This window comes from Ixodes scapularis, unplaced genomic scaffold (assembly GCF_016920785.2).
Source record: "Ixodes scapularis isolate PalLabHiFi unplaced genomic scaffold, ASM1692078v2 PGA_scaffold4__175_contigs__length_147842914, whole genome shotgun sequence".
Lineage (NCBI taxonomy): Eukaryota > Metazoa > Arthropoda > Arachnida > Ixodida > Ixodidae > Ixodes > Ixodes scapularis.
In genome coordinates, this window is record NW_024609879.1 from 14,071,739 (window position 1) to 14,095,742 (window position 24,004).

The window sequence follows — 24,004 nt, forward strand, 5'->3', positions numbered from 1 at the left end:
GCTACGCTGGCTACGCTACCAGTTTCTTCGCTCTCTGAGCAGCGGCGCATGCCCAACGCGACTTTGAAGAGGGGCATCCGTGGCGTCCACCCAAACGTCGTGTTTTCCTTTCCGTCGACGTTATTTTTTTGTGTAACACAATTATATATATATGCTGCAGTTACGTGTTCTACTCGCTGATATACAGCCTCCTTCCGAATTTCCTCGGTTTTTCGTTCCGACTTCCGCCGCTTGGCATCGGGCGCTCGCGCGTGCGCAGAACGCTTCTCGGAAAAGGTCCATTGACGCCTCACATGACCGTCTCAATGTCTTTCTTCTGGTTCTTAGCACTCTAGAGAACTCTCCTTGGTGTCCTTAATCTCTTCAGCATATCTCTTAAAGGCTCTGCTACATTCCGACGTTGAGAACAGTGAACGAAGCGTAGATCAGAACGCGCGAATCTTTAATTGGCCGGCGAGGAGGAGCCCGATATGTTCGATTAATCAGTATCGCTATGCTCTGCGTTACGCCGCAATTACTAGGCTCAACGTCGGAGTATAACATATCCTAAGGAGTGCTCCACCGAGATGGCTTATCACAGGAGCGAGTGGACGTCTACCGGGGCCGTAATCTTGGAGATAAGGGCGTCCCGCAGCTAGTGGTCACTCGCGTAGCCACCCGCGGACAGCTCGAGGGGCTCGGCCGCTCTCCCCGTCAGGTCTGCCAGGGCGTTAGACTGGTTTGCACAACAGCTAATGCTCTCAGCAGCCCCGGTACGTGGCGTAGGCCTCTCCAGGAGCACCCCCCAGAACTTTCTTGTGGCGCGAGCGCGGCATCCGAGCCGGCGTCCTTCACGGATGTGCTCTTCTCGGCCTTTGTGACTCTACCATACAATGCCCCAGACAAGAGACGAGCCTCACGCTGGTGCGCCGCTTGAAGTGTTCTCGCTCACCACTTGCCCGGAGAAAGAACAAAAGTTATGCTGGAGACATTTTTTTTCTTTTAGCCCTGTGGACCGGAGTTCCGATCTTTACACCGCCATGGCTGAACTACCCTGTCCTCCAGTCACGCGCCTCGCGCCCCGTTCCAAGGCCCCGCGCTCGCTCATCGCGCGCCCATCCGCATCGCCGTTAATGTTTTCAGTGTCCATAATTTCCACAGGGTGAATGAAGTGGCAGAAACAAAATTACGAATAAGGATATAATATCGTCAAACACGGTTTTTCAAAAAACAACAACAACAACCAAACAAGAAAGTCACGTTTTTTCTTACAACAGCGCAAAGGCAATGCAGGTGGGAGCGCTACATGTTGTTTTGCCACGTCTTTTTTAGAGTGCTGTTCTTAGGCGCCAGCTTCATGGTTGAGCGTCGTCGCTGTTAGTGTCGGCGTAAACGCCCGTTTCATTATGGGACCGTCACAGTTTGCCCGCTAAACTTAGTGGGGAATCTTACCCCGCTAAATTCAGCGGGAAAATTTTCACTTATTTTACTGCTGAATTTAGCAGCAAAATTTTCATTAAATTTTCTTGATAAATTTAGCGGGAATGTTTTCACTAAATATAACGAGAATATTTTTGCGAAATTTAGCGGGAAATTTATAAAATATTTCCCGCTAAATGGGAGAGGAGGGGGACGAAGGGTATACCCTCCTCTCGTCCTCCTCAGGAGCAGCGCCCTAATTTCGCTTTACATAGAATTGTAGACGTCTTTCGTGCTTATGAACATATTTTTGTCTCGCTAGTTAAATGAGGCAATGTAAATTCTTGCCTGCACCAAAAACGATATGGAGGTCTGATGTCATTACGATATATTATGTAGGTAGGATATGGGGAATTTATAAAACTGCAAAAATGCTAATGTCACATGGGCTTTTTACGGGTGGTGGAAGCTATATTAATAATGGCATATTTTTGGTGTTAATTGAGAAGTTAGTTATTAAATATTCAAAACTACCTCAGATTTCTGCTTGTTATACTTTGTCTGGCAATAGTTCTTCCTTCTCATTAATTATAAAGCGTGTCCTCGAAAACAAACGCAGTTTTTTTGCTACAAATATATCTACCAATTGTCGAACGCTCAATCTTCGACCTCACGTATACTACTTGCGGTCCGTGGACTACATGCCCAAGTTTGTGAAATAACCGTTACCTTATTCAGAGTATGTCTTACTTTTAGGACTTTGGATGGGAACCTTCGGCATGATCGTTCTCTGTAGGTCAAGCCAGTCAGCTCATTGTGGTTGTGGGCTTGATCGGCCGCCATTTTTCCGTTGAGGCTTCTATGCAATGATTTGTACCTGTTGAATAAGGTAGCAGTTGATCCTTAAACGTTGATATCTGGTTTGGAGCCCTAGTGCTGCATATTGTAGGCGACTGCACGCTCGGCGTTGCATTTTTAACGTTTGTAGTGAAAATAGTTTTTTTTCTATATTTGTTAAATCGGCAAAACGAAGCTTCTTACGTATTTGGAGACCTTGGTTGCTGTGATCACGTATCAAACGTCATTACACCAGTTTTTTTGTGAAACATCTGGCAGCTACGACGCTGTACAAAAGTATCATATTTATTCAACCAGCTTGTTTACAGCAAGATGAACGCGATTGCTTTATTACGGTCGATAGACTTACACGTTCCTTTTCAGGTCGGCGGGAATATGTCAACTTCTTGTTTGTCATAGAAGGCTTGCGTGTCCCCTTTATATATAAGTTAAAGGAGGGAGTCCTTATACACATGAAGTCCACCGCATATATATTTCTTGATTTCTGAACCTTCATATACAAACGACTAAATGAATGGTATTTATCTAACCGTGTTAAGGCATGTCTTTTATTTCTACTAGTTTTCCTTCTTGCATTTGTTGTTTTAGTTTTACTATTGGGTTTTCTGCCTTTAATCAGAGTGATACATGCGCGACACTGCCGACCTAAACCCAGGAGGCACGCCAGATAAACGCCTAATTTGGTTCAATTTGTTCCAAGTTTGTTAATCGTGGCGACCTAACTTGGGCTTAATATGGTTTAGGTATAGGTAATCAGTGATAGTGTACTTATCTTAGAGTTTTCTATGACTATCTTGTGGTTTGTCGCATAATTGCCAACTGGTGAGACATGAGCCAAAAAGTAAGCGTATAAACTAAACGACCAGCAGTGAAGCCTGATTCTGGCACTTGTTTGGATTTAGGTTTAGATTTGGATTTAGTGGCGTCCCCTATGTACCGGGTGGCCGCTCGCCACAAATTCCGGCGATGGCCTGCTAAAAAAGGCTTGCTCAGCCTGGTTTCCAGCCAAGCCTAGCCGAGTTCTTGTTCTGTTGGAACTTCGGTCGGGTCCACGGTGCGGGGCAGATCGACTTGGGTGCAAAAAATCGGTTGTCCGGCTTGTGCTTGCACGTTCGGCCCAGCTCGCCTCTCCCTCTTCCACAGCCGCCAGGAAATCTCCCACCACTGCTCTAGTCGGCGCTTGGTGGTCTCGACGTGTTCCTCGCCATCATCTCCCCGCTCCGCTGTCCGGAAGCCCAGCGCGTCCGGCAGATGGTCCACCTGAGGGCACGGGCTGAGGGCCCCGTACTGGAGCACCAGATGTTTGGTTGTCCCCTCTGCTGCTCCGCAGGCGACGCAGGCGATTGGGGCCCCAGTGTCATATCGCGATCTCCACAGCCTGGTCGTGAGGGTTTCCGTGCGTGCCTCGAAAAGCAAGCCGCTGCCCCTGGAGTCATCGTACAGCTGCTCCCGCTCGATCGCCAGCTTCGAGGCCGCGTACACAGTCATTGATGATTTTCGTGTGGCCTACTCCGTCCACCTTCGCGTCTTGACCTGCTGCACGTGCTTCTTGAGGTCCGTAACCCCCTCTCGGAGCGGCCGGCCGTCCAGCAGGGTCGGTGGCACCTCATGCTTCCCCGCGAGCCTGGCCACCCGTTTGGTCAGGCGCGTGTTTACACTCCTGTACACGAGGTGCTCTAACACCCTCCTGGCCCATCGCTCCGCTCCGAGGGCGCACAGCTTAAAACGCTTCGTTTTAAGTCCTGCAGTGTATGCCTCCCCACTGCCCTTCTTCTCCTTTGGACTACTTGTTTGCGCTTTAGCTTGGTTTCTCTCTACTTTTCCCAAAGTTCCTCTTTCACTTTCCCTTTTCTCGCTGCCCGATGACACTTGCAGGCCTCTTGGCGAATGTTGATGGTTTGTCTGATTTCCGGCTGCCACCAGCTTTTTATTTTCCTCCTCGTTGACATGCCCTTGCCGATCTTCATCTTCTTAATTCGAGAGTTTTCGCTCAATGTTGCCAGGTAAAAAACCAACAATCAGAAGCGAATCTTAATTCTGGCTTTTCCTTGGAACTCTGGCTTGAAGAAGGAAAGCGATAACTAAACTACCATGCAGCGAAGCCTAACTTTGGAACTTGGTTCATTATTTAAAGCCATCATTCTGGACCTATGAGCTGTATCATTTTGATATGGTCGTTTGTGGGCGCAAGGCGAATAACGCATTACCATAGTGTGAGTGGCGACAGCGTTGTTTCTATTTAATTTCACTTATGTTCATTCATTTTTTTCTTAAATCGCCCATAGGGAGCTTTACGTAAGGGAGGGGCGGGGGCCAAAAAAACCAGAGTACATGTTAATTGTCACTAAGACAAAAATAAACTAACGCATTTCTTAGTACCCTTCTATTTTAAACATGGCAATGAGAGCATTTAGATGATGGATAGGGCCCTGTTATGTTAAAATATTATCCAGGAGTTTGTACCATTCGGAGAGTTATAACCGGCGTGGAGAGAATTTAAAGGTATTACTCCAAAGAATTGTGAGATAGAGTTCGCATAAGTTGCTTGTGGGCGATGAAATCTTGTCACGGGTGGTGACCAAAAGAACAGGAAATAAACATAAAGAAATAAACCTTTAATGTGGCGAAATTGTGCCAAAAATAGAACGGGTACAAAGATAATAACAGAGCGTCGCGGGCGTCGAAGTCGGCGTAGCAGCACAGTCGAACGCTGGGGAAAAACTGACTCCGCTCGCCTTGCGGAATCCCTTATGTACCCTCGTGGGTTTCTGGATCGTTCGGCGTAGAAGGTTCGTCGCGTAGAACATTCTAACCTCGAATCAGCCAAGACAGTTCTCGAATTCACCAGAACCTCACATTACAGTGTCAACAAAAATGTGTAGAAAGCCAAGAATCGAACCCTTGCTTTCTGCGTGGAAAGCTCGCGCGATGACAGTTAGACCACGAGCGCGCTGCCTTCTTGGTCAGCTGCGCTCGCGGCAATATGGCGACAGCTCGACGATATATATTTTGGGGTGGGGAACGATAGAATAGAGGGAGGGCTGATGGAGAGATGACAAGCGAGCACTTTGTAGCGGCCTGCAAAAATTAATATGTATTTGTTTTTATTGGGGATATACCTGTGCGAGTATAGTTGTGTAGGATGGCTTCTAACTTATCAGTAAGGTATGTATGATTGCTGAAGGTTTTAGGTGAGTGATGAATATTCCCGTTTGGGTCGAATGAGGGCGAAATATACAGCCATTTTCGTTTCTGGAAGGGCCAGATAAAAATAGTGCAATAGAAATCCGAGTTTTTTTTTTTGTTGTTGTTTTTTTTAGCTTTAGTTTAGGCGGAGTTACTGGAGAGTTTTGGTGAAGCGTTTTTGCACATCCGACATGGTACGATGGGATGTGCAAAAAAGGTTTCCTAAAATTTACTGAAGTGTTGTTCCCATGAATGATTTGATGCAAAGTGAACCCAAGGTACTTGTGTGTCGAGACGTTTTGAATGGCAGTATGGGAAAAGAGTGTTGTTGAGCTGAAAGGCGAAGGCTTGTTAGTAAATTTTATTTTTATGTTTGGAAACCTTACTTTTTATCTACCACACCTCATTTCATGTTTTGTCTATTATCATGTAGTCGTCTGAACTTACATAGTAACCCAGGCGTTCAATTTTTCTTACAATTGTACTTTCTTACAATCGTCGGCGCAGAACGTTTAAGTCAACTGATAAAAGAAGCTCGGCTGATTGAAGGGTATAAGAAAAAGCTGAAGGCTAAGCACGGTTTCTTATGGCACTCTTGATTTTTCTATTTGATGTCATGAATTGTTATCTTCAGAATAAATTATCTGACTTCAATTAAAAGAAAAGGACAACATAGACTTTGTTAAGTGGGTATGTTGCGTACTATATGGGCAGTTTTTTTTTTATCAATTAAAATGATATGAGTCTTTTTCAGCGAATATAAAAATATCATTAGTAAACTCAAAATGCTGCGTATCGCACGTGTTTTATCCGAAAACTGGGCTAGTTTCAAAGAAAATAATTTATTAGTACAACTGTAATGAGTTACTCACAAAAATGCGATTTGATTCATAAGTTAGCTAAGAACGCTCGGTAATGCTATTGGCATATATATATATATATATATATATATATATATATATATATATATATAAAAGTAGATGCCACCGAAGGGTCAATCAAACTTGGACGATTTAATTGAACATGTATAATTCATACATAAACCGCGACGTTTCGAAGGGGGACCCTTCTTCCTCAAGCGGGACTTGAAAAGTGAGACCTCAAATGTCGAGTGAAATACAACAGAAGCAAGAAAAACAAAAAAGGGCAAACACACATAAAATACAAAAATAAAAAGATAAAAATAAAAATAAAAATTCAAACAGCAAACGCAAACGACCGAATGGTTCATCAGCGGCGAATGAGGCGCCAGTGGTGCCTAGCGAGTCGGACTTCCCGCCCCTGGGACAGGAGGGAGTCGAACCGCCCTCTTCGCCGATCCCGGCCCCTTTGCCTCGTCGCTACAACCTGAGGAGACCACTCTCTGAGGTTGCCCGCTTCCGAAATTGACTGCCTTGTGAGACGACGTCTGATCCGCCTTCTTCTAATCCGTATTTTCTTAAATTACGCAAAATCTCAGGTAAGCGAATTAGACACCAACTACACAGCTCCACCCTTCGCGTTTATTTGGAGGCTGGAATTTCGCCTAAGGGATTACGCTTGACACATCCACCGGCAATGAACGATCTCTTTGTCAGTGACCGCACGGAATGGCAGAGCGCACTTGACGCTGCTTCGCTCAAACTAGTAGAACTAACGATAATTCATTGTGAAAGAAAGACCACCTGGCTAATTGAACAGGAAAATATCATACTTCAATCTCACCCCTTCACACCAATTGAGATTCAGGAAAAAGACAATTTTGAAACGAAACTGCGAAAAGAACTCGTTACTGTAAAAATTAGAAAACTTGCTCGAGACAATGTCAACTATGATTTAGAGAAATTTAGAATGAACACAGAGGCCAGGCATGAACATACAATTATTTAGAAACATATTCCCCACCCGCAACTCATACTGCTAGCATTAACAATGAAACACAAGTGGAAAAAAGTGTGGAAAGTGTAGTAAATCTGTCTGAGATCACGTTATCTTCTAACGAATCTACACAACTTTCTAAAGGCCTAAACTTTTGTCCAACTTCGGGGAATTGCGACGAATTTTAGGTCTTCCGTGACCGTGATTATTTTGCACGCAATTTGAGGCTTCTGGAATATTTCGCCGACAAACCACAAGCCACAGGAGATTTGATCATTCCAGGCCCCTCCGGCGGCTGGACGCCAGGCAAGGGGCGGGACAGATGCCTCGATCTATACATTGACGCTGTTCAGCGAGAAATTATGCAGCAATTCAGGCAAAGGAGACCAGGCAGGCAAAACCTCAACTTGCATGAGAGGAATGCCCTCAAATCACTCAGCTTAAGGACAGATATTGTTATAAAGCCCGCCGATAAAGGTGGAGCGATCGTTATAATGAACTCGGACGATTATTTGGCAGAGGGCCTCCGCCAACTAAACGACTCAAAATTTTACAAACATCTTACATGCGACCCTACTTCGCATCATACAACAATCGTAACTAAGGCACTTTCGACATTGGTCAGACAAAACAAGATCACATCGAAAGTTCAAGCAGGCTTAAAACAAACGCAGCCCACCACCGGCCGTTTTTATATATTACCGAAAATTCATAAAACTGGAAACCCAGGTCGCCCTATTATTTCTGGAAATGGAACATTAACTGAAACACTTCCGAGCTTTGTAGAGAATTTGATAAAACACATCCCACCCACATTCCCTTCTTATATAAAAGACACAGGTCACTTTCTGAGGGAGGTTGCACGGGTCACTATTCCGGACGGGTCGTTTCTGGTTACGTTGGATGTTTCGTCTCTCTATACGAACATACCCCACGATGATGGCGTGGCGAAACTTTTGAGCGCTTACGCGAGCAACAGGCGGGTGGACACACCCGAAGTAGACGTTGTCGCAACACTGACCAGGTTGGTTCTGGAGTTGAACAGTTTTGAATTTAATAACAGCCACTACATCCAAATCAGCGGCACAGCTATGGGTACAAAAATGGCCCCAAACTACGCAAACATTTTTATGGGCGCCCTTGAATCACAGTTTCTTGAAGCGTCTCCCCTCAAACCCATATTTTACAAAAGATTTATCGATGACATTTTTCTGATTTGGACCCATACCAAAGATCAACTGCTCATTTTTATTGAGCGCTTTAACCGAACACATCCGAACATCAAATTTACGCATGAAGACTCTCGCACCTCAATAAATTTTTTGGATGTAACCTTGAGCGTGGAGGGGAACAAGCTACAAACAAGTCTTTATCGAAAGCCTACCGATTCTCAAAAATACTTGCATTATCACAGCTCTCATCCGCGACATTGTAAAAACAGCATTCCGTACAGTCAGGCCCACAAGTTTCGACGCATCTGTTCAGAAAAACAAGAATTTGAACGAAATGTCGCCGATCTCCGAGGGGTGCTCTTGCAGCAAACGTACCCAGCTGGCGTGATTGAAGACGCAATTGATAAAGCCAGAACACTTGACCGCGAAGTTACTTTGACCGATCACGTCAAGGTAACTAGTGACCATCGGCAGACCAACCTGGTCATGACATATAACAATAACGCTCCCAGCGTCAACAAAATACTTAGCAAACATTTCAACATAATTGAACAGAGTGAACGATTGAAACAAATAATCCCATCACCTCCCCGCGTAGTATACCGACGTTCAAAAAATTTGAGAGACACCCTCGTACATTCGCGCACAACGCGCGCCCAGTCTTCGGGGTGTAGCCCATGTGGGAAACCTAAGTGCAAGGTGTGCCCCCACATGGTGACGACTGATAATGCCAGGAGTACGAAATCAAATTATAGCATGCAAATCTACGGAGATCTCCCGTGCTGCAGTCCGAATGTTGTCTACCTTCTCGAGTGTCAGGTGTGTAAGATGCAGTACGTAGGACAAACCGTGAGAGCATTCAATGAAAGGTTTAATAATCACAGATCCCACTCCACCAAAGTGCCCAGTCTTCCACTTTCCAAACATCTAACACTACCAAACCACTCATTCGATAAACTTTCTGTTACGCTGCTTCAATCTGGCTTTAAATCAAATCTAGAACGCGAACTGAAAGAAGCCCACCTGATCTATAAGTTTGATGCTGTAAAATGTGGAATTAACGAAAGTCCTGGGATACCCAGTTGTGTTCAGCTGTTGTGAATGTGTTGTGCGAAAATTTATTTGACACTGCGATTGATATTTGGTCGACTTCCGAGTGTAATAGTGGTGCCCTATTGTCGAGGATGGCGTCTGGGCCGTTTGCGGCGGGACTCGCCGCTTTGTCTCTGGGAACGCCGGTTCTGTCAGCCAACGACGCGGCGCCTCCTCGGGGCAGTGCGGCGCGGCTTGGCGCTTACCGATACCGGACAGTTGTTTTTCTGCGACGAGTTGGTCGCCTTTACATTCTCTCTTAAAATTTCTAATTTCATGCCCGTCAATCTTCATATTCTGTGTGCAATGCACCGGGTGATCGTGGGCGCCCTTGACGAGACTTAACTGGAGGGGACCGTGACGGGACGATCGCTGTCCGGAGTTGGCCCGCGGGGGGCAATCACGAGTGTGCTCGGTTCGGGCCGCCCGCCTTTGTGCCCTGCGTGCCACACATGGTCGTGGGTGTGTGGTTGGGTGGAGGGCTTATCGCCGGTCACGGAGAGTTAGGATAGTGCAGACATGTACAAATTACTCAAAAAGGGTAGTTAAGTAAAGTTACTGAGTATCGACGCCAAAGGTAATTGGAGTAGAGTAGAAATTACGCATTTGTAATAGTAATTGAGTAAACTACTAACTACTGGAAAAAGTAGCGAGTTACTTTTGAAGTTACTTTCGAAGTTACTTTTTTATATTTTTGTAATGCCAAAATGAACAGGAGTTTTGATCAATGAAAAACCCTGCGAGCCTAAAATGAATGCAGTCTATCTATGGCTTGCGTTTTCGCCAAAATAGTTTATTCGCTCGCAGAAGCAATTGACTTTCAAAGTTCTTGATAGGAGAGTTTTCCCCTTTTCCTTCTAAGGACGTCCCCAGCCAAGCTAAATAGACGTTCCACCGACGGGCTGGATGGAACGGCAGCGTCTAATTTGAGAAACAGGCTGTGCAGGGTCGGGTAAGCTAGTGTCGGCATCCTAGGTGTCCATGACGAAACATGTGAGGTTTGCCTCGGGTAGAGGGTCTTTTAGAACAAACTTTCCTCCTCTTTTCTTCGTCAAGTTGAGATTTTTATGACTGGCCCCTCTTTATTCCGACGTCGTTCTGCGAGTACGCTGAGCGAGTGCACTAGACCGTCAAGGGTTCAAGTCTCGCGCCACGACGATGCGATCATCCGGACGACTGCGCGTCCGCCGTCCCGTTGTAGTGCTAGTGCTACGCTACTTAAAAAAAAGATTGTTTTGGTTTAACAGTAGATGAACCGAAGTATATTTCGCCGCTGACGCCGGGTCCAACAAAAGGATCTCCCGAGGGTAACTCGCAATCCTCGCCGGCGACTACAATATTCTGACGCGCCTGACACGCCTGACAAGTAAATCGTTTTTAACAAAGAGGAGGTCTCCCAGCCATGGATGGTCGGAAGGACGCGAAGGATTACGTGAACAAGCATGGTCGCTCGTATACAGTTGCAGCTGGAAGCGGGAACGTGCTCCCATGAACGGATTATCCGTACCAGGGTTTGTGCGCGGGGGAGTCCGGCTTTGCAAAGGCGTACGCGCTGACGACAAGGCGACCATGGGTACAGGCGCCCAGCTGCGAGGTTATTCTAGTGGCGCCTTCCGTGGAACGTACCAGTTGAGTCGGCACTCACTAAAGACAGACAACACGAAAACAACAACTCTCGGAGTGTCCCCGTCTTTCACGGTTGCAGCTGGAAACGCGGCGCCTGCGTGCATTACCGGATTAGGTCAATACCCGACCAAGCCTTGTTAAGCGTCTCTTCCTGCGTTCGTGCGTGCCGGTGTTATGTTTTGGATGCTCGTCGCCACCTTGGCCCAAGGACGCCTTCCCGATCAAGGGGGCCCCTTGTTCGGGAATGCCACTTCATCTGCCGGCGTCTTATTCATTTCTCCGCTCAAACTTTCGTGATGGGCAAAATTAGCACTATATAATTTCGTAAGTAGTTAGTAATTTGAGTAGAAGTTACCTGAAAAAGTAGTTAAATTAAACTACTAATTACCCAAATAAAGTTGTAATTAAAAGTTACCAAGTTACTCGAAAAAGTAGTTAAACTACAGTAGTTTGAGTAGAGTAGTTGAACTACGTCCAAGTCTGGGATAGTGTCCTTTGGGCGAGCTCACAGAGGAGGCCGCCACTGGTCTTGTCCATGTTTTGCGTTTGCTGTTTGAATTTTTATTTTTATCTTTATCTTTTTATCTTTGTATTCTATGTATGTTTGGCTTTTTTTTTGTTTTTCTTGCTTCTGCTGTATTTCACTCGACATTTGAGGTCTCACTTTTCAAGTCCCGCTTGAGGAAGAAGGGTCCCCCTTCGAAACGTCGCGGTTTATGTATGAATTATACATGTTCAATTAAATCGTCCAAGTTTGTTTGACCCTTCGGTGGCATCCACTTTTATAAAAATACGCCTACAGCCTACTTAGCCCCAAGATGTTATATATATTTATATATATATATATAGTTAGACAAATCATTCATGCCACCATCTTTATAAATATTTGTCACACGAGCATGTTTCCAACCGTTGTGTACATCACCAAAGTCTAAAAATTTGCTGAAAAAAAAGGGTGGACATACTTATTAACACTGTATCCTAATCTAAAAGTGTTATTTAGTTAGAACGCATGCTTGAGTTTCGCACCAGGTAATGACTAATTGAATTACTTTCTCCTTATGTGCAGGTTGGGAATGCCTCACGATGGCGAGAGGCCGCAATGGCCCGATCCCGCAAAAACGTGGACTCGGTGTAGGGCGTCCGATGAGTACTTGATGGCTCCTACCGATGGCGGCAGAAATAGCGGGCACTTTTCTCTTTGTTCGATTGCGGCGTTTCGAATATTTGTCAGGTAAGCACCCTTTTACAACTTTCAGGGTTGATATGTACCAGCTGATTGCGGCAATATTCTTCATACGGTGCACCTCAGGGAACCACTTACAGAAATATCTATAAATAAGATGGATGGGAACAAATATTTCAATTTACGGGAACAAAATGCGCGCCGCGGCGGACGGCAAAGGTTGCAGAAAACATGCTCATGGGCGAAGTAATTAAATACTATTCTTGCAGTCGCGACGTTTCAATGCGTAGCGTCACAAGAGTGGGAGCTTTCCGGCGAAGTTGGAGGCTCTTTACGTTGTCTGCCTACGGCAAGTCCACCTCCAGGACCCGTTTGCTCGAAGCGCGGATTAGCGCTAACCGCGGTTTTAAGTTAGCCGCAGTACCTAGGAGAGGGATTTTGGAATCACGTGACGGGGGCTCGGTAGGGATGCGGGGAGCCACGCATGGCCCCGTCGCTTCGTCTGACAGAATGACTGCGGCGTACGAGGTTTCCACGTTCGCGATCGCATTGATGTTTGTCGGCTCGTTTGCTCGAAGCCGGTTAACTTTAACCGCGGTTAAAACTTAACCGCCCTTTCCTACAGGATGCCTACAAGTACCTAGCCAAGCTTTACGAGGGCTGGGTGAGCGATAGCTCCTTGTTTTATTACAGGGTAATAGCTGGTGTCACCTACTGATTGTAGCGAATATAAGTGGCTTCGGTGGAAAAAGTTCCCAAAAAGGGGGGACCCAACAACGCGCGCCGCCGGGTACTCGCGATGCAGCGCGGAATTTATTTGAGCAGACAATTTTTTTGCTGCTCGCGGTACAGATATTAGGTAAGGTAAAACTAAATTTCCCCTTGCTCGGATAATTCCTAAATGCTTGGGTGTCTGAATTGAAGACAAGCCTCATCGAAATTTCCTTCCAAGTTCGAAAGAGGACGACGAAGTCCTGTCCTAGAAACGATAAGGAAGATGTGAGCAGTGAAAGGTGGGCGGTACACAGGCAGCGTGGTTGGCTAGCATGCTAGAGCTGTATATAACACCATCATAAATTTAAGAAAAAAGAAAACTGTAATTCGGCTCCAGTAAAAATCGACCTATTAGTAAATTACCCAATCATTGAGGAGAACGCTGGGAGTGTAATTATACGGTCCGCGCGCGCTGGCCTTTCTTTTATAAAAGATTCGAAGTAAATAATCATAACAGGGCTTTGACGAACGCGCCTGCATAAAGGCGAAATTCGTTTAAGACTTTTTGCTTTAGAAGAATTTCTACTGCCGACGCCAGCACGTGCAACGCGTGTAACTACACTCATAACATGCACGTCGGTGCTTGGGAAATTTAAGAAAAAGCCTATTGTGTCGCTGTCTGCTTTTGTATGCTCTCAATACCCGGCCGATTGAGTTAAGGCAATCCACTTTCTAAAGACGTTGCCATGCCGACAATTGTCGCGTTCATTTAGGCTTAGGGATGGCCAGAATCAAAAGACTATCTACAAAACGCGGCGAGGTCATTGTTCAGGCTTTGCGATTTAAGTGAGGTAAGGCAAAGCTAAAGCCTCCTGCACCATTCATTGCTGACTAATGCGCCCGATATTGCAGCTACAACGACATATTAGTTCCAAAGCGAGCGGCGCTCACTCGCCGGGGCACCGCCATGTTTCCCCGCATTCCTACCGAGCCCCCCAGTCACGTGATTTCAAAATCCCTCTCTTAGGTACTGCGGCTAAGTTTAGCCGCTGCTCGCGCTTAACCGCGCTTCGAGTAAACGGGCCCAGGGCTGGCCGCTCTTAGTTTTCCCAGAGAAAAAAGGGGGACGGGCTCTCACAATGGTACCTGCGTAGAGGAGATGGTGGGCGGTGGGGAAATGGCAAACGGAAACCGCGGAGGAGAGGCGCTCCCTGATATGGCCACTGGCGGAGGTATTCGTTTATCTGCCGAGGTCGCTCGCTGTTCCTTGGGCGTGGGTCGCTCGTCTAAAAACCACAGAGCCCAAGCTGGCGATAGTAGTAGCGACGATAAACCGGCGGGGCCAGCCTATCTACCATGGATCCATAACGGGTTCCGGACTGCCGTCCTCCACACGTCGGTCTTTCAAGGCCTACGTTGCTCGTGGTGGTGAGAGTACTGTGGCAAAGCGGCCTCTGGTCGTGTTGCCCTCAAGTACTGCTGGAGAAATGGTAGCTCCGGGTGACGAGCTATGGCGGCGTAGCTCAAGACCGGTGTTTAAGGAGCGGCATTGTAGAGAACGTCAGACTGCGGCGCTTGCTGAACTTCTACCCTAACAACCATGGCGATTTAGGGCGAAGCTGGGCTTGCGGCAGCAGGTGGGAGTTTTTTTAGTTTCTCTAGGACGACGTCCCGGATGATCTCGCAGATGTTCGTGGTGTTGCAGCAGGATGGCGAGAGGGCAGCGACGCCAGAATTTCGCTGGTAGTGGGAGTCACGTTCTTAAAGGGCACGCTCGATATTTCTCGCCTCATTTAGCAAACCTTTGATGCTGGTAGGCACAAAGCTTCCAAAGAGCTTTTGTTTTCTTTGGGAGTGCCCTGGTCGGCGCGGTTCGTGAGTCAAAGAACATTTCCGACGTAATTTATGACGCCCTCGTTTGGCCCTTGGCCTCTTGCTTGGAGAAGTTCTTCGGCCCGCTTACGCGTCGCCGCTGGCTCTTTAATGTGCGTCAAAGCTTGGTCTGGAAGCCTTCCCATCACGAAATCGACGGTTCGTCGATTTCGAACCATGGTTCATGGAACCATGGCTTGAAGACACTGAACGCAGGTGCGTTCAGTGTCTTCAAGAGCGAAGATGATATTCTGCAGGTTGATTAGACCCCATCCGTTGAACCGGGAGACGCGCTCGTACCGTCTCAACCAGTCGTCCACATTCTCCTAAAGGCCACCATGGCAAGTCGTCGGCGTCCTTGGCGGTGCCTGTACTTGGAATGTGGAAGTCGGTGGAGCTTTGTCTTGCTGCGGCGTGGGGTTCATCGTGGCCGCAGTTCGGTTTGGCTTAGCCGATAGAGGGTGGAATTCCGGGGCAGGCCTTGAGTACGGCGGCTGTCCGGGCTTCATGTTCGTCAACGCAGCTTAGTTTTGCGGGACTTCGAAAAAAGATTCAATCCGAGGAATATTCTCCGTAGTACATTTCATCCACAGGGAATGCAGTGCTCCTCACCTCCATCTACATGTCACTAGTGGGACTTGACGAGGAGGCGAAAGACTGAAAGAAACTAGACGTTTAATGGGGCGAATTTGTGCTAGAACAAATCAAGATTAAGCGGACAATAACAGGGGTCAATGGCGGCGTTACGGTAGGACCGAGCGCAGGCGAATGCCTTACTTGTGCGGCACGGAGCAACTTTTCTATGCCTTCATTGGCAGTCTACAGCATTCTGCCTCGATCCTGCTGGAACTATAGATTCTGAACAAGAACGAGCTGTACGGTTGGTTCTCCAACCTTCTCAAATGTTTCACTTCCAAAAAAAAGAAAAGGGAAAAGGACATGCAGCGCCGGGAATTGAACCCGAGGCACCTGCGTCTGGGCCCAGCGCGCTGCTACGTAAGCGCATTGTAATATTTAATAATTTACTTCCTAATGTTTGAAACTAAAATAGGTTTTCAATTAAGAACCTTCTAACGACAATAAATAGTAACTAAATGTACTAACTTTATAACGCACTCAGGCTGGTGCTAAATGTTACAGTGCTCTAAAAAATCGCTTATATTCTTAAAGTGGATAGATTTCGGTCTCCTATCGGAGCGCATCTTTGCCCCAGCATTGCGGGCTTCCGGTGTCCGAGCCTCGCAATGCACGTTCTCCGTACATCTTTATAGGAAATGACATCATGTAATTATGATGAAGCCTAGTCATAAAAGAAACTTAGAATGAATGTGCCCCTTGAATTAGCCGGGTGAATCGTAGGTACTAAAATCATCTGTCAGCCTGTAAGTTTTGCTCGGTTAGATACCCGGAGGACTGAACCTCGTGAAGACCGCAGACTTTGAGTCAATGAAAACGGTGAAACGCTAACGACAACACGGATAACCGCCTGACTCTGGAGCAAAAGTTCAGGCTTCGAACAATGCTGAAAAGGGGGGCGAGCCGGGTCAAGGATGATTTCATGAAGTGCCTCTTTGTAAATTATATTCGCGCTCAATAGGCTGTTAGTTTTCATGTACCAGTATTAAAGGACACATGCAAAGGAAAAACACATTTGTTTTAGGCAGCTTAGATGGAAAAAGGATGTCATAAAACGATTTTACAACGAAGAAACAAAATTTTTAGAGCTATATTTACGGCGCTATACGAATTTGTAGTTGGCGCTCGCGGGAGCCGCCGCTGGTCACGTGGTAGGCCCGCGCGCCGCCGCGCTGCGTCGCCGCCGCACGCTGAGCGTTGTGCGAACGCCGCTTCAACGCGTTTCTCCACGCCGCCGTCGCCGCCGCCGCACAAGTTCGCCTGCTTCGGGGCGCCGCCGCCGTCGTCTGACCGGCGCACAGGTCTATCACGTCTGCTTGCGCTTTTTCAGGAGTTTCCTTTGGGCTCTAAAAGTTACTTATTTGTCTTGGTTTTGTTATACTTCAAACAAAGATGAATAAGTTACTTTTAGAGGCCATAGGAAGCTTCCGAAAGAGCGCAAGCACCACGTGATAAATAAAGACCAGTCACGTGATAAATACAGACCACTTTTCCGCGGTGCCCGCGGGCGCCAACTACAAATTCGGTTTGCGCCGTAAATATTGCTCTAAAATTTTTTTTTCTTCGTTGTAAAATCGTTTTATGGCGTCCTTTTTCCATCTAAGCCGTTTAAAAAAAATGTTTTTTTACTTTGCATGTGTCCTTTAAGGCAGGGCGGAGCCGAGGGTTGCTATAATCGATCAAAGCAACCACCCTCTGATGTTTCCATTCAGTTGTAATTGCAAGCCTTTCACCAATGAAGGATTGCGTTCAAGCTTAATAATACGTTTGATCCCTAGTCTCAACCTCCATAGCTATCATGCATGCCGCACCAATAGAGAGGGCCGCTGATCTGAGGAAGATATCAGACTCCCTGAAAAATTCCGTTGTTGGTTCTGCCAAGTTGAAGCGGTTGAAGCACATAGAGTGGTTGTAATGTGACACGATCTTCTGGATACATCAGTTGTTTTTGGCGCGAGGAAAAAGGCAAGAATAAAGCCCTGCGTGGACGACAGTTTGATCATCCTCCTCCGATTCGCATTCGCAGACTTCGTATCCGCATCCGAACCGCATCCGCAGACTTTCTATCTGCATGCCAAACGCATCCGAAAATGTCGGAACCACATACCACCCTCAATCCTTTCATATATTTTACAGCATTAAATAAAGTATGAACAAAAATTTTAAAAACATCCAGACGGTATCTTTCAAGCTTTCACTTGCTTATATATCGCTGTAAAACGAGCTCTTTCTGTCAGAAGACGGATAAAGTGATTTTATCGGTCCTGTTCTTTCGTATTAAAAACACATAAGCAATAATCCTTCCAGAGACACTTGGCATTGCTGGATAGATGATAGCAGTTATAATATCGTCTTGGGGTTCGTGACACTGAAGCTCTCTCCACGAAATACGCTCCAAAAAAGGGCCATTTTGATACGTATTATCCTTTTTTTTTGTAAAGCCCACTTCACGCAGATGCCAATTTTATGAACATGGAAATGAACAAATGACAGGCTAATAACGTTGCATCATTTCATTTAAGCAAAACAATAAAAAAATTCGGGGATGAAAGGCGCTCACTCCCCACAGCAAAATACACGTGTATATGCGGTAAAGCGCGAGTACACCACTGGGAAAATATCAGAATATTCAATAATGCCAACACCTCCTATAGGCTTTAGTTTTAAACACCAACCATCAACATTTTGCTAGGAACCATACACTGTGGTAGGGTTCCCTTGCTGCATGCCCATCCGGAACAACAGCACGAAGCCAGGGTTTCCAAAACAAGCAACTACATTTATTAAAGCAACAGGAATGGGTTGTTAGTATTAGAGTATAACATTGCCGTGGCGTACGTCCTAAACGTCTCAGTGACCTCGCTCCGTCCTCGCCCCCCCCCTCCCCCCACGCACACTTTCTGTAACGCGTCCCCTCTGTTATAGGCTCTTGCGCCTATTCTTCGTGCACTGCTGAGCGCTTCGGTTAGTGCTTTTTGGGCGGTCAGTAGCGGCCCCTGGGCGTGGGGGCAGACCCTCACTCCCATATTGCTTAAAAACAACTCAGTGCCAACTGTCCAAAAAAAGAAAACGCACACACACGCAACATTGCACTTATCGAAGCTGCTGTCGAAAGAAGTACAATATTTTCGACATGGACGGATTAAGAGTGATTCATTTCTCTCATTCATACCGGATAATGACATCTCTCTCTCTCTTTGTTTATGCAATTGATGCTGGGATGGCATGCACGAAGTGCACTTTTAGTATGAGGTGCGGCAACTTGTACTGGCGTAAGTTCCACCACTCCAGAGTCTCGAACTCAGTTTTTTTCGGCCCAATCATAGGCAAAACAAGCAACCAGCAGGCTTCTTCTACTTTCTTGTGGCGTGTACGTTTTTGGGTTGTCTTTGTCCAAAAAAACTTTTCCGCTTTTTCCCTCTCAAACAAGAAAACGCTTTTGCGGGACTACAGATGCTCCTGCATTGTTTACTTTTTCTAAGGATATTATTTTGACCAAATAGAAAGTCCTAAAGCGATATTCGGCGATAATCGACATTTTTTTTACGAAAAAACAAATTTCTCCCCGATTGGCCCCTTTTATCTAAGAGACTAGTTTGATCCCGCATTACATAGCATAACTTACTTTCTCACTCAACACTGTGCGGACCAACAAGTTCATGCGCCGCCTCGGAAAAATTCAAGTCCGGACACGCGTATATCTTATCCCATTCGCATCCGCAACCCCTGACATCTGCATTCGATTCACAATCCACCAAATGTGATTCATTTTTATCCGCATCCGCCATTTTACTGTGGCTATCCGCGGATGATCCGTAGGTAATATTGGTATATGCCTGACTCTAGTTACGAGCCTTTGCTATCCATTTATTAAATATTACAAATGGCGTTTTAGTGAATACTGCAAATGGCTAAACAGATGTTTCAAAATTTTTCCATCGATTTAAAATGTAATTGTTATAAGTTTGAGCTACAGAATAAACAGCTCTTTGCTCACGTTATCGGACTGATTAAATGGGATGGGTGAACAATGTACCAGTTAGCGCATATGAACCGAATGTTGATACACTACACAGACATTAGAGCGGAAATACCAAATACGTTTGTTGCGTATGTATGCTCTGTCTACCTTCCACAGTGCAACACAAAACGAAGAGGATCATAATAAGCCTTGTCATATAGGCTTCCCGTCTATCTGCTTCTCGCGTGACTCCTCGGAGCCGAATATTCAAAAGTCACATTGGGCAACTCCTGGGGGTTTCTCCACACGACGCGAAAGGCTGGAAGGAGCGCGCTTTTTTGTCTTCTGAAGTTCTACGTCGCATGTCCTAGCTGCGGTCGTTAAGTAGACGACAATAAATTGAGAAGCAGACTTCATAAAGCTCTCATCGCCTCTCCGCGCATTCCGCCACTCTGCTGATTCTTTGTTCGCACGTAAAAATCACCAGAATGGCCTCGCTCCGATAATAATAGCGTTTGACAGAGTGGCAGGAGAGGAGGATGGATGATAGGTAGGTTCGGAAGAAATTTCCTTGCGGAAGCCAGGCTCACGACGTCAAGCCACACCCCTGCTTCTTTTTCTGCTCTGAGGCAGGCGAAGTAGCAGCTGCACGCCTCCGTGACTTGGGCGCAGGTCCGCTGCCTCAAATATTAACTTTCATAGAAAACCGAAATCTAGACATGCTCGAAAATTCGCCGATTTTTTTTTTCAGCTGCGGAAATTGTTGCCCATGCCTCATATATTGCCGCTTGCATGACCGGTAAAGAACGCGTCTCCGTATATCTAGAACATTCGTGTTTATTCTTACCCCGGATGTAAAAGATAAGGAGGCCAAACGAGCTTGCCTAGGCAGAGTCGCCATAGCTCACTTTCGAACATCCTTAGTCGAATCTTTGAGACGCCTAGTGTAATGGATAAGGAGCTGACCGTGGCTTTACCGAATCACTCACACTCTCCCTACAACGAGGTACACTCACTCTTGCGCAAGCCAGCCATCTCACCAACGCACCGGCGCTCACTGCTGCCGCCGTCAACGCTCGCTGCTGCTTTTCTACGTTTGTTCTTCCTTTTGTTTCCGTCACAGGTTTTTCTGCTAAACCTTCATTTACAGTTCATTATTCACCGTCTCCTCGCCTTTATCTCTGACAATGTTTCTAAAATGTGTTGCTTATGTGGTCTTAGTTAATGCTCATACAAATTTTAAATTCTACCCTATGGTTATTTTCAATAATTAAGAGTTTACTATTTAATTTTTTAGTAACATAGGCAATCAATATGTTTTTCGCAGTTACTTGTGTCCACCATTATTGGCAGTTTGTTCCTGGATATAGTTTCTTCTTTTCTAAATTGTCCTACTTTTAGCGATTTCTCAAAGTCTTTGTTGAAATACTTCAATATGGTATTGGAGAAGCAGCCATGGTTTATGACCTTGAAAAACCAAGTGGAGATGTAATATTCACGACACAAATAAATACACTTAAATCTACTTAATGAAGCAATAACGAATTCAGCAAATAATAACATATTTCGTAATAATTTTGGAGGCTCGGTAGCGCTCAATTTGACCCGGCCGTCTCAAACAGCACGCCTCATAATCACGGCGCAGATATTCGAACTTCATAATTGCGGAGCCAATATATTTAAACTTGGTAAAGAATGCCTTTGAGTTATTAATAAGCGCTGAAACTCGGGCTGATCTTTTTGATGCAGCGCTTACTTCGCGCTATACGAGCACCACTATGTTAAGGATATCGCGCTCATACAATGTTGCATCAGAGCTAAGCAGGGTGCAAGACAGTACTGAATCAATGCCGTTCTTTATCTTGACTTAGCGCTGCGATGTATGTGTGAACCGACATGGAAAGTAAACTCAGGGGGACCAAGCGATGGTGCTCACTTTTGACGAAATGTTTTTATTCGAGCTATCAAGTAAAACCGAAAAAATACATTTTGTTGCATGGTGTTTGAAAAAAAAAAGTATGTGCAATTGCAAGGCAATTGTGTTTCATAGGTGAAACGCTCTAACATCTAGGGATGCTCTAAGTACCCAGACGCCAGACGCCCGCGTTCCCGGCGCTTTTCATCTTAGAGTTTAACGCGTAAAATTTGAGAGTTTTTCTAAGAGTGGGCGATACTACCGCTAATCGGGCTGATAAACCTGGCGATCTTTCCAAACCTTCCATACTCTTGAGTTATCTCCGTCAGCGCGCACAGGTAATCGCGTACCTCCTCGAATACCCTTCTGGTCACATGACCTCCACGTTAACCGATCAGCGTCGACCAACTCACACCTCTCCCCACCCAGAAGCGAATCAGTGCTGATCCTCGAAACCGCGCTTTTATTCATGCTTCACGCTTGGGCTTCGCGAAATGCCGAACACTTAACCCAAGGACATTTTATCTTAAAAGGCTGATATCCCAATGAGGCGCAAACACCGAATATGTGTACGTCTAATGTAGGCTGCAAAGAAAACAACTCCGATGTCGTGATGATAGGGGCCATATCCATTCGGCACTAAAAATAATTTGCGCAAACGAGTGGTTAGCATACTAAAACAAGAACAACTCGTGTCTGCAGTGGAGTAAACTCAGCAGGAATGCAAGAGTGCCCGGTGCTTACCATCCTTGCCATATGGGTGAAACGGGCAGGCAGCAGCCGTTCCTAAAGCCCGCTTTCGAATAGCAGGTTTTCTACCAAAGGAGTTTGCCGGGTATGCATGACTGTGCGCATGGGGTTTCTTTTCGCTCGCTCGTTGAGGACCGCTATATGAGATATTTTCTTTTTTACCAATATTTGTGAATCTAAAAACACTAAGCTTGCACGCACGATAAATCGTAGTATCACTGTAAACCAAAAATTTATTTCTCAACAGTCATTCTCTGTTGGAGCATCCCGGAGAGATTGCGAGGTAGCAAAGGTCTTATTACACCCGCTCGAGGTGTATTCACGAACGCGCAGTGCTGATTATGGCGATTTCATTGTTCAGACCATCGATAACTTGTGCTAATTATTTTTATTGCCTGCTCTATGGCAATTGAATGCCGTGCTTGAGAACATAGCTCCAAAAAAAGCTTCGTACGCAAGGGGCAAGGCGTATCTTCCACGAAATTTTAAGTATTTACGCCGCCAAACGCAAGTTAGATAAGCACTGAAGGAGTGAGCGTTTCAAATGCGGACCATAATTTCCCCCACTTTTCACTCAAGCGCCTTTTCGCAGCCGATAGTCGCGCATACACGATAAGCGTCACTATCCTTTGTGCTTCGAGGCTGCAGTTGTAGCTTACGAAAGGAGTTACGGTTGACCTCGAAGCAAAAATTATTTTGTAGCCGTCGCGTGCGAGTAATAAAATTCCATTGCAACTCAAACTTCATACCGGGGGTAAATGTTGCGTTAATATTTTTTTATTCGCCGCTGCAGATGAAAAACATTTCTGAATAATTACATGCGCTAACGTGGGATCCTGAATGTTAATCACACTTGATAGGGTTCCAGTGCAAGTTCGTACAATTATCTACGGATGTTTATTGAAAACACTATAGTTTCCACATAATTTCGGCCGTATATCCTAGATGTCGAAGGAAAATATCTGCGGAATTTAACTTTCGGAGTTCCACGGTGTTATATTTTGTTTCAGTGTGAATTTTGTAGTGCACAGGGGCCACGGTCGGGGCACGCGGGCCACGGCATCCGAGCGCCAAGACTTTCGAGCGCAAAGAGAGTCTGCCGTCGCCGATTACGGGAAGAGAAAAAAGACTACGTCTTTGGAGGAAACGACCCTATGTACACAATAAAACAAATAACATAGAACTCAATACAAATACCAGTTGCGCCCTTTCCTTTTTCCACTTGTGTATTTCGAAAACACACACACACACACACACACACACACACTATCCAACATTCCATTCCCACGGTATTAGATTCGTGATTCATCTTCAGGCGTTTCATGCAAAAGCAGATCACAATCACTTGACAACAGTCAAAAGGACTTGTCGATCGTATTGTACGTGTTTTTGAAACTACTTGCTCTGAATTTTTGCCCTGCTACAATTCGGTATCATTTTTCCCGCATCCTCCAAGCCAGGAGCCAGCATTTGTGGAAAGTTTTCTATAATAGGTGCTTTTGACAAACCATGACTATTAGAAGAGAACGTGCCCACGACTTTCCAATAGTAGCGTCACAACATGCATGAAATAACGATAGCTCGGTTGGTGGTTCTATTGAGGACTATAAGAAAAAATGACATGCTGTGGAAGGCTTTTATTTTTTGTAATCTCCGAAAGATATAACTGCATAAAAGGTAGCCATGCTTTATGAAACTGTCTGCTTGTAGTAACAATCTCAAACACTGTAACAAATTTATAGTGACACATGTATAAAAAGTTTTTCTTTAGTTGATATTAT

General features: G+C 45.7%; 1 pseudogene; it reads left to right on the plus strand.

The window, feature by feature from the left end:
* LOC120850048 overlaps positions 1–24,004 on the plus strand; it is a 72,988-nt pseudogene that overhangs the window by 43,078 nt on the left and 5,906 nt on the right.